The sequence below is a fragment of the Drosophila novamexicana genome, unplaced genomic scaffold, assembly GCF_003285875.2.
Source record: "Drosophila novamexicana strain 15010-1031.04,08,12 unplaced genomic scaffold, DnovRS2.1 tig00000789-arrow-arrow-pilon, whole genome shotgun sequence".
NCBI lineage: Eukaryota > Metazoa > Arthropoda > Insecta > Diptera > Drosophilidae > Drosophila > Drosophila novamexicana.
In genome coordinates this window covers 23,602-40,910 of record NW_020824823.1, presented here as the reverse complement: position 1 = coordinate 40,910, position 17,309 = coordinate 23,602, and positions in this window count along the sequence as shown.

Here is a 17,309-nt window from a genome sequence, read left to right as displayed (position 1 = left end):
AACGAAAATCGAAGTATACATTTCAATCAAATGGTTCAATAGGCATACGTAGCATATTCGGTTTTACGTTTTTGGGTTTTTCTCACCCTGCAAGCTTCAAGAAAATGCATTAAAAAATTCCCCCATTTCGTCCAAAAATAAATAAAGTTTTTTCCTCAAAAAAATGTAAGAAAATTTGTAAAAATCATGCGAACAAGAATTCCACAATTGTAATTGTCTAAAACTTAACGGACTATGCAAATGCAAGTAATGCTTGAGGTCAGCTAAGGTCAATGCCGGACCGTTGTTTACTTTGGCCGAAGGGTTGGTTTTCTTCTACGCGCTTATTTGTCCAGCTGCTGCTGTTGCTGCTGCTGTCCGAAGCTCAAAGATCTTCAGTTGTGATTTTTCATTAGAAAATCATAAAAATGAAATCGCAATTGCCGCCGTCGAGTCTTATTATGCGTGACAGTCCACAAGAGCATTTATAAGCAAGACAATCGTATCGCACTAGACATATCTCAAGACATAAACCATATGAGGTTTGATTGTGCCAACGTTTGTGCAATCAAATTCAAGGCAGATGTCCGCTCTGCGCTGCTTCACACATCCCGATACTTGCCCAATTCAATTAGCACCAATATCGATGCAGGGAGAGAACGAGAGGGGGAGAGAGAGCGGTATTCCTGCCCCTGTCTTCGGCGTTGGTGGCGGCGACTGCTATTTTTATGAGGCGTGCCAAAAGGGGCTGACAAAGGGCAGTTGGCACCTTCAATTCGATTGACATTCCGGCTGTCATCTATGCGAAATGGGAGCTCTACTTTATATGAGAGTTATAAAACCGAATGCTACAGTTTGATATAGAAACCCGAAGTGATGCCTATCATAAAATATAACGCAGGATATGTGAGCAATTCTTTTTTCCTCCGTAAAATAGCTGCTGCTGTGCCTTTTGTAGCTCTTGAATCGCCTCTACTTTTATTATGTATTTTAAATATAATAAATAATATTTAAATCTTTTCAAATAATTGTTTAATATTTTCTTTGAAATTTTGGTTGCACCAATTTTTTATATATCTCATAATTGTTTTATGAAGTGTGTATTCTTTGGCTTAAATAGATGTTCTTTAGATATCTTGTTAAAACCTGGTATAGATCCGCCTTCTTATTACACGCAGAATATTTATATTAGAGTCTTCCAGATAGAAAGACCACTTAACAAAGAAACTTAAGTAAAAAATATGAGTTTTTGATTGGTATCAGTAGACATGTCTGTTTGTTTTATGCAAATAATTGTCTCTATTTTAAAGATAAATTGTTAAAACTTGGCGTAGAATCGACTTTCTTGCGGGCAGTATATATTGGAGTCTTTTAGATAGAAACAATTTTTATATATATATATATTGGAAAAATATAGTTTTTTTCAAAATAACGTGAGCAACATTAAGCTGCTTAAAGCTTCAGCTTACCTTTATCATATACAAATTATATTATCAATATATATCATATATATATATCAATATATAATATCATACAGATACTATATATATATATATATATATATATATATATATATATATATATATATATTTCTTGTATTTCACAAAGAAATATATATATATATATATATATATATATATATATGCATATATATCTCACGAATATCACCAAGAAATATATATCTCACGAATAAATATATAAATTTATTCACAGAGAAATATATATATTTCACATAAAAAGAGTTAAGCGAATAATAAATTGTTGAATAAAACGCATAATTTCATTTCAAGATATTCCAAACTTGGACAGAATTGAATTCCGAGCTTGACTGTGCCTGTGCTTGAAATTTGAGCCTAGTCGTTTTAAAATCGGGTCACTATAATATACATCAGCTCATATGGAAGCAAAGATTTTTTCATATACAGAAAAATCATTTTCTTACATCATTCAGTTCCTTAATCCAAAATTTCTTCAAATATGATCTATTTATAACATATTATATTTTCTATTTTGTATATTTCCTTAATCTTATTTGTACGAAACCAAACAGACCAAGAAAATCGTCATTTAGGCGCGAACTTGATTCCACTATTCCTACAAATTATTAAAGAAAATGCGCGAAATGCTCCAGCTCCATTGTCTACATCCCATTCTTCTCGGGCGCCTATGCTTCGAGCTGTCAATAAATATTTATGTATTATGCGTAAACAAAAATAATAAAGTCAACTTGACAAAGGTGCTAAAAAAAATATATGTAGAAAATGCAGACAAAACAAATTGTGAAGTGCAAAAAATGGGCGCTGCCCGACGCCACGCGGCTTTTCCCTGCACATTTCCATACCCATTTCACATTTTCCATTTGCCATTTTCCGGACCCTCAGCCTTAGCCCAATTTCGAGCCAAGAAAGAAGAAAGCAAATGAATTTGTTTGCCCGCAACGCGGATGCAATGAAATATTCAAAGGGCGACGGCAGCGGCTGTTGCGGCTGCTGCATATGCAAAAAGCCAAAGATGCAAAAATATTGGCAAAGCCTAAGAAACAGGGTCAAAGGTCAGCATTGAACACACGCACACAGACACGATCGTCTGTCGTTTCGGGGTGCGCAGCGGCAACAATTTTCTATGCGAATGCATTTTCGACCGCTCGTCACATATGCAAAAAAAAAATATTATGCCCTAGTTCAGGCTTGATTTTGATGTGCCGCTATTCCCCTCCGCCCGTTTTGCCATTTCCCTCGTTACGCTTGACATTATTTCTGTCAATTTTCAATGCATTTTGCACTGCGAATCATTTGGATTTCGCATTTTTAGTTATATTTTCGCATTTTTGTATATTTTCATTTTTACACCCAGTTTTTCGGCCTGAAGGAGGAGGCGACGCTGTGAAAAGTGCGCGAAATTCAACGCATTTACACACATTTCTGCATTCGCCGAAAGATCATTAATTATCATTTTTATCTGTTGCTGTGACTAATTCGATTTTTATGTGTTGAAATAATTTTTATTTTTGTGTTTTTTTTTATTTTGTGGGGTGTGTGTTAGGTGAGCTATGTAAACAAAAAGTACAGATACCCAAAATGGAACCAAAATATTTTCACATTTTTCAATATGTTTTAAATGTTAAAATTATACTTCCAACCTTTTCGATTTTAACATGAACATTAAAACATATGAAATCTTAATGAAAATGAAAGTAAATAATATTTAAAATGCTGATAAAAAATTTAAAAAAATAAGTATTTATCGGAGAATGAATATTAAAATAAAAATGTTTTCAACCTTTTATTTTACTAAATTAAGCTTGTACCTCGAGTTAGCTATTAAAATAATTAAAATAAAATCAACATACATATTTATAAAATAAATATATGTATGTATGATCAATAATACATGAATAAATAAAATCTTTAATAAATTGAATTAATTCAATTTAATAACCTCAATTTAAAAGAAAAAAGAAACCAAAAGACAAATTTAAAAAAATATATTCAATAAATCTGAATTAAATTATATTTAATAGTTGAAATTGAAATTAAAGAAATTGCCATTCTTTAATTTATATAAAAAGAGCTCCTCTTTAGACTCTTGCTCATATTAAAAATGCAGTTACTAGAAACTTCAAAAAATACTTCTATTATCATATAAGCTTCTGGCTTTCGCAAGAAACCCGACCTCCCAACGGTCAACTGTCCATCATTTCCTGTCTCTGAGAGCGGAGAGCTGTTTTTTAACTGGACCATACCGCTTGTCACCTCTGAACCAAGCAGATCACCCGAATCGCCTCTGACAAAATGTCAGCGGCAATTAATAAAGAAAGTTCAAGATTTTATCCAAAAAAGCAGAAAAAAAAGCGAACATACTTCTGGTTTTTAACCCCAGTCACATATTGGCCAAATGGACCAGCATCTTTGATCTTTAAGGATATGCGCTTTTAACACAGGCAATAAGGGTGAGACCCTTTCCGCGTCCTGTCTGTGCCTCATCAGCATCATCCCTTTCTCTTTATGAACTCTTTAACAAAAATTAACTTTTTTCGAGTTTTTCAAACCCAAAATAAAATCGTACTTTGATGAATGGATCGCAGCATCTTTGGGCAAGGGTCGCAGGGGCTATTTGTTTAAGGGGTTCAAGGGGTATTGGCACAACAAGTTATTAATTACATGGTTGAACCTCGGAAGCCCCTCGAGAGGGCAACTAAATATAGCAAAATGATTTCATTGAATTCGGAATTATCTGTTGCTAGCTTATGACACAAAGTCTATCATGTTTTCTTTTTTTTTTTTGTGTATATTTTCGGGGGATTTTAATCTTTATGGATTTTTGCTGCTGCTGATAAACGGTTCTTATTTATTATTGAAATTCCTGCAACTGACTGTAAAGAACTCAATATTTTTTTTAATAGCTGCTTCGAAAAATACGAAATAATAAAATATATGTATATATGTGTAGGAAGCCCGGCGACAAAGGCACACGAGAAATTCATTACTCAACGTGATAAGCGGACCGACTGATAAGCATATGCCACAAAAACAAAGATTCGACTAGAAACCGTTAGACGCAGCATGCTGCGTGCTCCACTTGGCTGTCGCCAGTTCGCCTCCCAACTGGAAAATCTCTCATTTCGCGTGTTTCCTCGGCAATTCGCTCTGCATGCGTCTTTCATCAACTGCGGCCATCTCGCTCGCTCGCACGCACACAAAGTCACCACAATTGGAGCGCTGGGGTCTCGTAGTGCAGGTCCGAAGGTTAGAGTAGCACACAATTTGATTAGCAAATAAAAAATGAGCGCCAGCCGCTGCTCTGCACTCTCTCTCTCTCTCTCTCTATCTCTCTCTCTCACTCGCTCTCACGCACACACAGACAGCTGCGGTGCTCAGCAAAGCACTCAACGAAAGGGGCGGCGTCTTGGCTGAGCATGAGAGCGAACGAGTGTGCCTGGGTATGTGTGTGCCAGTGTGAGTGAGTGTAAATGCTGTTGAGTGCATGAGTTCAATGAGCAATTCGGTAGTTTCGTCAAGTTAAACGTTTCTTATGTGACATTAACAGTGAGCAGTTTGCCAATTGGCTGGCTTAACAGCGATGTAAAGTGTTAGCATATTCTGTTCATATAAATAAGCAATGGAAAATTAAAGTTGATTGAAAATAATATTAGAATATTAAAATAATTAAAAATGTTTTTATGTTGAATACAGGGCAAAAAATAATGGGCATAAATATTAAAAAAGTTATGGGATATATAATCTATCTATATAAGATCATTCAGAAACAGATAGAATTGTCAAATAGGATTAATATAAATGATAATAGGATTCTTATTTGAAATTTGAAAACCCAATTAATAGATACTTTTCTTCGTTAAAAAAATATATTGAGAGCGATTTTTAAAAAAATTAAAAATATACTAGAATTTTATTTATTTCTGTATTAGTCAAATTTATGAAATTTTAACAAAACCAATTATAAAATTAAAAATATCTTTAAACTTGCATATATTTCTGGTAAATTATATAATAATACGCATAATATATATGCATAATATATATACATAATATATATCAACTGCTTTATTCCTTTACACATATTCTTTAAATTTTAAAAATTCTTGAAAATTTGGCGCATACCAAAATACCAGTTGTGAATCATAAATATAACTGGCCATAGATTAACGTTAAACGGATGCCATGTGGAGTTGAAAATGCGAATGCAAAAATTGTGAAATTCCAACGCGAATTTCTATTAATTAACAACCTTTCAGAGAGGCATTCGACCGGTGCCATAGAGTAGCAGCAACGTTTCCAAACGCCAGCTCCTCCTCCACCAGCTCGAACCCGAGACCAAAACTGAAACTGAGCCTCGCCTCGTCTCGTCTCTTCTCGGCTCGGTTTGTGCCTGAAATAATTAATGATGTGGCGCGCGCGGCATCTCAACTTTGTTGCTGTGCAAATATTAGCAAATTATTTTAGTTTTAGAAAATCTGCACAGAGCCAAAAAGCTGGTCGCGGTCCGGAGACCTGGTGGAAATTTGTGCTGTTTGCCTTGCGACTCGGCTGTCAATTTTCTCAACTCTCAAGACAAAGTCGAGCATCCCTCTGATGCCCTGATGCCTAATGGCAGGGGCGGCGGAGCGAGACACTAATGATGTTCTGTGTGGGTTTATGCCCGTCTTACCTTTCCCTCTGTCTTTGCCTTTGCCTTAACCATTCCATTCAATCTGGGACTAACTGACAATATTTGCACTTTTCCGTTTGGTTAAATGTCACCCCGAGCCAGAGCTCAGTCGTCGTCGGCCTCTAATTGTTCCTCTTGTCAACTACTTTGTGTAATTAAAAACACCTTTCAACTGTTCAAGGCAAAGCTGTTCCTCTGCTGCTCTCCTCTGTCTCTTTCCAATCTCCTGGCATTTTGTTTGATTAGCAAATTTGTCAAATTTGCCACAAAAATCAATTTATCAAAGTTGCTAATGATTGCAGCAGCAACTAACCCGAATGGCTATTGATCAACTTTAGGTTAGATGGAATACCTAAGATTTACGATTGGACTAACTGTAAGATCCATAGTATGAAATTTCTCGATTTTCATATACAACAAGTAAGAGGATCTAGTCGGGAGCTCCCGACTAGGGGATACCCTGAACCCTCTTCTTCCAACATCAAATGCATATATATATTCTATTTTAGAAGCTATATGTTAAGTTTGGTGACTCTAGCTCTTATTATTTACCAAAATTGCCCAAAAAACAGGATATCGATATCGATTTTCATCGATTGCTTGGAAACGGAGTAAGTTATCGATTATCGGAAACAAACTCGATCTGCGCGGGAACTAGGACCATCTACATCTAAAATGTAGTCAAGTCTCTAGCTCTTATAGGTTCTGCGATCCTTGCGTTCATACATACGGACGGTCGGACGGACGGACGGACAGACAGACAGACGGACATGGCTAAATCGACTCGGCTATTGATGCTGATCAAAAATATTTATACTTTATGGGGTCGGAGATGCTTCCTTCTGCCTGTTACATACATATGGATTTTGCACAAATACAATATACCCTTATACCCATTTTTAATGGGTTCAGGGTATAGAAACATAAATTCAAACATATTCTAAGACAGTCAAGCTGATCGAGAATATATATACTTTGTTGCCAACTATCGTAAGCTGCTTCCCTCCCATGAGATATCAAATTCCAGTAAATACCACTCAGGAGAATCGCGTAGAAAGGCGATTTGCAATTAATAACTAAAGTGGAAAGTCTTAAAGCAGATCAGTTATATCAGTCAGCAGAAAGCTCTCACTATTACTTTATGCACCCTCACTAAGCATTGCACATATATCTTTGGAAAAATATCTTTAAAGATCGGAGAGGATACACTTTTTCAAATTCTTGAAAATCGCATAGAAGGGTGAAGTGCAATTGAAAAAGAAGAAGAAAAGTATATCAATTATATGCACTGAAAGTTGAATTTGTTTTGAAATCTGAAGGAATCAACATTTTATGTTGCTTTAACTCGTGAAAATCGCATAGAAAGGCGATGCACAATTAAAGAGACAAGTTGTGATTTTAAGAGCATATACGAGTGCTGCAAGTACATTAGTCAAGCCCTAGACATGATTTTAATTTATAACTCCCCTACTCCATGGATGTATTTTTTTTGTGATCTGAAAGGATAAACTTTTTAAACGCTCAACGCTTGCCAAGTGGCTGAATAATTAAAACGCAGAACATATGTAAGCATAATAATAACAATAACAACAATGGCAATAATAAACTTTTGCCTGGATATGGTTCGGTACACACACGTACACGCACACACACAAACACACACACACACACACACAAACACACACACACACACACATTTATGCATATGATATATGGCTGGGCTGTGCCTGTCGCTAAAGGCTGCAATTATGGCGCATCAGAATGGAGATTGAGCGAAAGGATAAAAGCCGGATGTCAAAATATGGGCAATAAATGTGCTAAACAGACGCAGCAGCAAGATGATACACAGAGACACACAAACATACACACACACATGCATAGCTGATGAGTTAAATGGCAAATGCTAATGGAAATGTGACAGGCAGTCGCAGAAGTAGGCAGCACAAACAGCAGCTGCCTGTCTTCAGCAGCTCCTTATTGCGACCCCCAACACGCATGCTCCCCCCCCCCCCCCCCCCACACACACACATACAAACACACTCACACTTACATATGTAAATACACAGCACGTGAATTTAGTGGTTCCGGAAGTTTGACAGCGTTAGAGAGCGAATTTTATTGCCGTCTTGAAAGTTTGCTTACGCATGCGAGCATAAATGAAAAGACGCGAATTGAAATTCATGGCAAAGCCGCCCAGTGGGTGTTCGTGTGTGTGTGTGTGTGTGTGTGTTGTGTTTTATTGTGTGTGCCCTGCAACTAAACGTGCCTCAAAGCCAAGTTTCAGCTCGTGCGGCAAGCCTTAATCTAAATCTGTTGGGCTTCCGCTAAGGATTGCGGACGTAAGGATTGAGGCGGATTGTGAGAGGAAGGTGGGGTGCGGTAAGGGGAGGGGATCCCCCCGTTCGCCTAACTGGCGTGTAAATATTGTTAGCAATTCCCCGAACATATGTTTGCTTATTCATTCGCCTCGTTGCTGTTGCTGCCGCAGACAAACAATTAAAATGTTGTTGCGGATTTAATTGAAAATTAATTGCAACTGTCGCCCCCTCGATTTTCTTTTCCCTCGATTAATATTTGGGCCAAATTATAAAAATAATAACGTAACATAGGAGTGAAAACTTGACTTGACATTGTTTAAAGAATCTTAGAGTAACTAAATCAGTGCTCAATTTAAATGCTTCTTGGTGGTATGTTTTCTTTCGCAGCTGTATCTACTAGAGGCGGGCGGGGGTTTTAATTTCAAAGCCCGGCTCAGTAGGAGCGTGCAACAAAAAACATACTACACTTTCTTATACACATGTTTTTTTATATCCTGAACCCATTAAAACTGGTTTAACAGGGTATATTGTATTTGCGCAAAAGCCAAATGTATGTAACAGGCAAAAGGAAGCATCTTCGACCCCATAAATATTATATATATATATATATTATATATATATATATTATATATTATATATATATATATTATATATATATATTATATATATATTATATATATATATAATATATTCTTGATCAGCATCAATAGCCGAGTCTATCTAGCCATATCCGCCTGTCCGTCCGCCTGTCCGTACGTCTGTCCGTCCGTCTGTGCGTAAGTCCGTATGTATGAACGCAAGGATCTCAGAACCTATAAGAGCTAGAGAATTGTAATTTATTTGTTGGTGGAATAAGAGGTTTCAGGGTATTCTCTAGTCGGAAGCTCCCGACTAGAACCTCTTATTCGTTTTATTTTGAATTGTTCTCAAGACTTTTTATATAACAACCGCTTCATTTTAAATAGTTTTTGAGAAGTAGATATTTATATCGATTGTTCAAGAAGTAAGATCAGCTTCAATATTCAGATATGGATCTATGTCTTATCGTACTTTTCGGGACAGGCCCGGGCCCGCACGAAAATTAATTTCAAGGCCGAGCCTGTCGTGCCTGTTTCGTTGTCCTTCTCCTGTGTTTAGCATACTACTCTTACGCAATTCAGTCCAAATAGCATTTGATTAATTAGAGAATCCAGCTTGATGGGGTGTTATTTTCCACCCGTGAGTCCCAAAATTTTAACGAAAGTTCCGTTTTGTTACTCAGCGTAGGGCAACAACCGAGTGCAGCAACTCAATTAAAGAGTTTGTTTGATTAGTTTGCAGTGCCTCCAACGGCAGTAAGTGGCTGCCTCAACTTCAAGCTGAAGAGCAAATGGAATTTAACCTCGAGCGGAATAACATAAATGAGCTGCCATTGGCTACTGATTGTTGAACTCTTGAACTGTATCGGTACTTAATAGAAACGCAATCAAATAATTGCGCAAAGTGTGCCACAATCAAATATAGCAACAAATTAAGCAACGCCAACACCAAATGCAACAGCAACAACAAAGCTAACTGTCATTGCGGTTGCTTCAGCTTCTACTTCTGCCTGCGAATCGATAAATCGTCAAAGCCGCAACATAAAATACAAATATATATATATATATATATATATATATATATATATATATATATATATATAGAAGAAGATGAAAATAGTTAAGAGACGCGAAATAAGTTATCCGACTGCTGCTCGCAACCAGCGTCTGGCCCCGTCCAAAGACCAAAGCGATAAGTTTACAATTGCTTATGACTTCAATTAATCTGTGGAAAGCGCCTACGCAGCGGGCTCTCAGAGCGTAGGGAAGGGGGGATGGGTGCAACAAGAAAATAATAATAATAAAAAACCAGACAAAACAGTTAACTGGGAAAGTGTTGCACATAATATACCCTTCCACCCACAATCAGATACAAATGCTAGATATATTTCTTGGCTCAATTTAGATAGAAAAGCATGTATATTGTTTTATAAAAGCTGTATCATTTAGTACTCCGATAATGTAATTTAATTAGCTGTAAGCAACATATTGAAGATCTTTTTTCTTCAATAAAGTTAAGGTATGTTAAATTACTAGAAAAAAAAAATGGTGTACGGTCATTGATTTCTATTGGTGCTATGCTATAAATGATACTTATATCAGTAAGTATAATATTTCCCGATGTTGATGCCTATGTATATCATATATTAGTGGTATATTAACTTATAATGTTGAGCTTTGTTAAGTTATCGTGATACCAAGAACATTTTTAAAACATCATTTTGTTTAGTTTACCGATAGTCCCAAGCCAGCGGGCCTCGACTCATGCACAGCATGCGATAAACAAAAGTTTGTCATTTGCCCAGTTTCATCTAGACATTTTTAAGGCTGGGGGACAGATTTGAAAATAAGCAGATCAACATAGCTCATTGACTGGGCTCTTTATGTTATGATTAAGAATTTAAATACTTTTTTGGTAAAAGATAACGCTGCTAAGCTTGGCACCAGCATACAGTTTAACTCGTTTTGCAAAAGTTAATTGAAAATATAAACATTTTTCGAGCATTACATTTTGTATCTATATATTTTAGAGGATACGAAGTGTGGCATATGTCTAAATAAAACTTTAATGGATTGAATGTTGCAAGTTTCGCCATGAATCGAACTATCCCTATGGAGCGAGGAGGGTATTCAAACACACTGCTCACACAAAATACTGTCTAGAATGCTGTACCAAAATAGAAATTGGCAAGAGCTGCGTTTGCGGTTGACTCGTATTCGATTCACGTCTCTCGCACTCGCATACCTTCTCGCTCTGGCAAAGTAGTTGCAGGCGGGTTCTGGGACTCAGACGCAGCCGCAGAACACAATTGACCTGAAATTTCATTGAAGATGCGCGCCGTCCGTGCAACAGCCACAGCCAGGGCCATGGTCAGGGGCAGCGGATGATACTGGGACAGAGCTACAGGTAGGGGGAGTAGTAGATGGGTGCATGAGTTTGAAATCTATACAAAACGGTAAATTGCTTAGTCATTTGGCCAAGTTGCTGCGTTGATGATGCCACAGACTCGGCCTCGGCCTCAGTCTAAGTCTCAGTCACCGTCTCATACTCGGCTGCAGCCTCCGCCTCGACAGCGCTGCTCGCATCGATGATTGTAATCATGATCATTATAATTATTTGACTTTGCCATTATTATCAAAATGAAATCGCATGCTGAGTGCCATGCAACCCACACCGTAACGCCCCCAACCCGCTCGCCCCGCCCTGTTTCTCGCTGTGCCTATTGGCAAGTCCCTGTCCAGCACGCAGTCGCAACTCGTGGAGCTTTCAGCTCCCAGCTCTTTGCTCTTAGCCCTATTTCACACACCCACATGAACGATGCTCGTCTGCAGCGCCACTTCCAGCTGCCCGGCTTCTAGGTGTGGGGCGGGCAGGTACACAGGTGTGCGGGCCTGGGCACATCTGAAATTGCTTTCTTAAGTTTGGACTCTGCTATGTGATGCACTCGCTGCATTAAGCCTGTGAGCTGACCAGTTCGACTAATTTCTTGGGTGGCTTCCCTGGGAGCATGAGTAATTGTGGAAGAAGAAGAAAATTTTGAGGCCTTTGTGTGTCTTTAATAGAGTACAGCTGGAAACGGGACACACATCCATTTTTTATACCCTGAACCCATTAAAAAAGGGTATAAGGGTATATTGTATTTGTGCAAAATCTAAATGTATGTAACAGGCAGAAGAAAGCATCTCCGACCCCATAAAGTATATATATTCTTGATCAGCATTTATAGCCGAGTCGATCTAGCCATGTCCGTCTGTCTGTCCGTCCGTCCGTCCGTCCGTATGTATGAACGCAAGGATCTCAGAACCTATAAGAGCTAGAGACTGAAATTTTAGATGTAGGTGCTCCTAGCTCCCGCGCAAATCGAGTTTGTTTCCGATAGTCGATAACTTACTCCGTTTCCAAGCAATCGATAAAACTCGATATCGATATCCAGTTTTTTGGGCAATTTTGGTAAATAATAAGAGCTAGAGTCACTAAACTTGACATAAAGCTTCTAAAATAGAATATATATATATATATATATATATATATATATATATATATATATATATATATATATATAGATTTGATGTTGGAAGAAGAGGGTTAAGGGTATCCCCTAGTCGGGAGCTCCCGACTAGAACCTCTTACTTGTAGTGACTGACTAGCTTGAGGTCAATTTGCGAAAATTCAAGTTGAAATTATAAATGATTTATGTTTTTTGATTTTGATAAAGTTCAATTCAAAGTTATATAATGATTTCTATTCTCTTAATGCTGATAAGCATTCGTCGGACAAAATAAAAGTATCCTCTTGTTTGCTAAATATACTCATACCCAAATATACGCATAATGACACACACAAATACTCAGAGATTTGCATACCCAACGATATGCATACTTATAAATGAATACACAAAGATATGCATACTCTTGGAAACTCACATATGTGAAAACTCATAAATTGGAATACTCGCAGATAGGCATACTTACAAGTACGCAAGTTAACAACAAATAAATTCACACAGTCCCAATAAGAAGCATTGCAACACCTCATAAGAAGTGCAGCAAAATGCTGACTTGGTGTCTGTGCCATTTCCTCCACGCGCCGACTGGCAACCGCCGAAAATTCCAAGAAGAATTGCCCAACGGGCCAACAACATCAGCAGCGACGCCGCTGCCAACGCCGCTGCCGCTAAGCCACAGGTTACTAGGGCTAGAATTGATTTAAGTTTATTTAGTTGCAAATTACCATCAAATAAAGGAAGTCTTGCTTCCCTAAAAATAATAATTTTTTTCATCGTTTAATAAACTTTGGAATTAACTGGCGCCCGAGCAGGGACCGGCTCGCGATACAAAAGAACAAAACGCTTCTACGTACGCGTTAGTCGGTTATACGCGAAAAAAAAACCAAGTGCAACTCGCGGTGATTAAATTCAACGGTTGGTGAAATTCGCGAAAGGCAATTGGAACTTAATTGTTCAATTTGGCCCATCGGTGGACAACGCATTCTGTAAGGCCCGCCCGCAGGATACTCTCGACGAAGACTGGTCGCAGGATCCCCAGTAGATACCCAAAGGCTTCAAAAAGGATGAAATCCGGACCGGCAGGGGAGGTTGCCACATCAGGAATAGTACTGTAAGTTAGAAATTAAGTGAAATACGAAAAAGAAAACAAGCAAAAAACTAACACAAAGGCAAAATATAATTATAAGAACAAAAAAATACCAAACAACAACAACAATAAGCAAGATAAAAAAGTGTAAAACGATAAACAAATATAAAGACTACGAACGTAGTATAAACTATTTCCAACTTTGCGACTCCCAAGGGACCCTCCAAAGTAAAAGGAAGAAACCAGCCACTGGTTTTAAAAAAGAACATAAAAACTATCAAAAATTCAATTAAAATATAGAGTAAGAAATTAACACTAGATTTAAATATACTTAGAAAACATCTTAAAACATACAAAATAAGTAATATATCTCGTTTATGGCTAATGAAAGCAATTTAGTTAGGCCCCCAATAGTATCAGAGCAACCACAGGTAGGCGGACATAACTTGAACAGACAGCAACAACGACATATCGACAGACAAAACGAACATTTACAAAATAGAGTCATGGCGAATAACGCAGAGCAGATAATAGCAGCCACGGTTAGCCAGATTTTGACACAACAACTGCCGACATTAGTAAAGCAGTTAATCAACCCCTCTAGAGAGTTTAGTGACGTAGACGACCAAACAATAACTGCCAACCACAATTTGAATGACTTAGACAGAGTTCCGGACATTGTAAAAAGCCTCAGAGAATTCTCCGGTAATCCAGCGGAATTTAGCTCATGGAAGAAGAGTGTAGATCGTATACTCTCCGCCTATGCAGCCGAGGCAGGTTCGCCAAAATACTTTGGCATATTGCATACAGTGAGAAACAAAATCACTGGCAATGCAGACACGGCCCTCGAGTCGTATAATGTTCCCCTTAATTGGAGCGCTATCTCCAAATGTCTCACGCTGCACTACGCAGACAAAAGAGATCTGGGAACATTAGAATATCAGATGACAATGTTAGTGCAGGGTAACAACCAAACAGTAGAAGAATTCTACCAGGTTGTTTATAACCACTTGTCGCTGATATTAAATAAAGTCGGCTGCATGGAATTAAATAGGGAATCTGAAACCCTTATGACAAAAATTTACAGAGATAAAGCATTAGATACCTTCATTAGAGGTTTGAAGGGAGATTTACCCCGGATCCTTGGAATAAAGGAGCCAGCAGATCTACCTTCAGCCCTCCACTATTGTTTAAAACTAGAGAATCAAAGCTATCGCACTAACATGGCTTTGAATAGAAATCAACAGACACATGCCAGAAACCCAAATAGAAATATACCACCACCTACACTGCCACCCCGAACAGCTCAGCTTCCTTTCGTCCAAACTTTTAGGCCACCACCTATTAGCTTCAGGCCCCAACTCCCGATCCATACACCTTGGCCAACCAATACAAACCATGGACCACCGACTTACAACAATAACGGACAGATTCCACAATACCCCAACCAACGAACCTACCAGACACAACCACAACAAGTATACGCACCCAATAGACCTTCTGCACCAAAACCCCAACCACGTCCAGAGCCAATGGACGTGGACCAAAGCATCCGCACGAGGATGATAAATTACATGAACAGACCCAATTTTGAAGTAGGGAAAAGACCTCCACCTCCAACAAACGCCACGGACAAAAAACAAAGAAATTTTAACATACAAACAGGAGAAGAACAGACCGAGACAGAAAACACTGACAACTATGTGACCATGGAAGAATACGTACAATCAATGATAAACCACGAACAGCAGACTGAATACGAGCAGCCATTAAACGAATACGCCCAACAAATTGAAGAATCAGATGACGGACAAAATACCCAATACGAACTCTCAGACATTAATTTTTTAGGATAAAAAGCTCCTCTCTTCCTTACATAGAATGTAAGATGGGGAGCGGAAAATTACTCAAAATACTAATAGATACAGGATCAAACAGAAATTACGTCCAACCGAAATTTGTGTCCGAACCTATCGCAAACGAAAAACCCTTTGAGGCCGTCACAGTCGGCGGAAGCATTAAAATCACACACCACAAGTTCGCTAATCTTTTCAATAGAAACGACATAAAAATAAAATTCTTTCTCTTACCCACCTTAAAATCATTCGACGCCATATTAGGTAACGACAGTCTAAAGGAACTAGATGCTGTGATACAAAGCAGCAAGAATCTACTAATAATCAAAAACAATATTTGCATACCAATTAAACAGAAAAAAATAGAGGCGGTCAACACGGTAATACCACGGACAGAACATATGACAAACGAACAAAAAAATAGCCTTAATCAACTAGCTAAAATGCACCCACACTTATTCGCCAATCCGGACGAAAAACTGACATACACAACCAACGTCAGAGCAGAGATTCGAACAAAAACCAATTCCCCCATATATTCAAAATTTTACCAATTTCCAATGTCTTTAAAAGACGAAGTACACAGCCAAATTAAAGAACTTTTAGAGGACGGAATCATCCGACCCTCCCGATCCCCATACAATTCACCTGTGTGGATTGTTCCGAAAAAATTAGATGCCTCAGGGCAAAAGAAATATCGCATGGTTATAGATTACAGAAAACTAAATAAAGAAACTACCGCTGACAAATACCCTATACCCGAAATCAACGAAGTACTAGCACAGCTAGGCAATAACAAAGTTTTCTCTGTCTTAGATTTGAAAAGTGGCTTTCATCAAATACCCCTTAAGGAGTCAGACATAGAAAAAACTGCCTTCTCCGTTAACAACGGAAAATACGAGTTTACACGACTCCCATTCGGTCTCAAGAATGCGCCCTCAATTTTCCAGAGAGCTCTTGACGACATCCTTCGTGAGCATATTGGAAAAATATGCTTCATTTATATTGACGATATCATTATCTTTAGCAAAGATGATGAATCGCATGCGCAGCACCTTGCCGCCATATTCAGAACTCTACAAGAAGCCAACATGAAATGTCAGTTGGACAAATGCGAGTTCTTTAAAAGCAGAGTAGAATTCCTGGGATTTATCATCTCAGACAAGGGTATAGAAACTAATCCAAGCAAAATTGAGACAATAAGGAAGTACCCACTTCCAAAAACACTCAAACATTTAAGATCGTTTATTGGCCTCGCCAGCTATTATAGGAGGTTTATAAAAGACTTCGCTAAGTTGGCAAAGCCCCTTACCTCTCTTTTAAGAGGGGAAGATGGACGTGTGTCCAAAAACCAATCAGCTAAAAAGCTCATTAATCTCAACTCAGAAGCGATCGAAGCATTCAATAAAGTAAAAAATTCCCTAGTTTCAAATGAGGTAATACTTCATTACCCGGACTTCAGCAAAGAATTTCATCTGACAACAGATGCATCCAACTTTGCTATTGGGGCTGTCCTATCCCAGAACAAGCGACCCATTTGTTTCCTCTCTAGAACTCTATCTAAAACAGAGGAGAACTACGCCACCAATGAAAGGGAAATGTTGGCAATAATTTGGGCCTTAAAAGCTCTCAAGAATTACCTCTACGGTAAAGCGAGTGTAAAAATATACACCGACCATCAACCCTTAACCCACTCTCTTAGCAGTTGGAACGGCAACGCTAGGATAAAGAGGTGGAAAGCTTACCTAGAAGAGTTCGATTATGAACTCCTCTATAAGCCAGGTAGGGATAACATTGTAGCCGATGCGCTATCACGT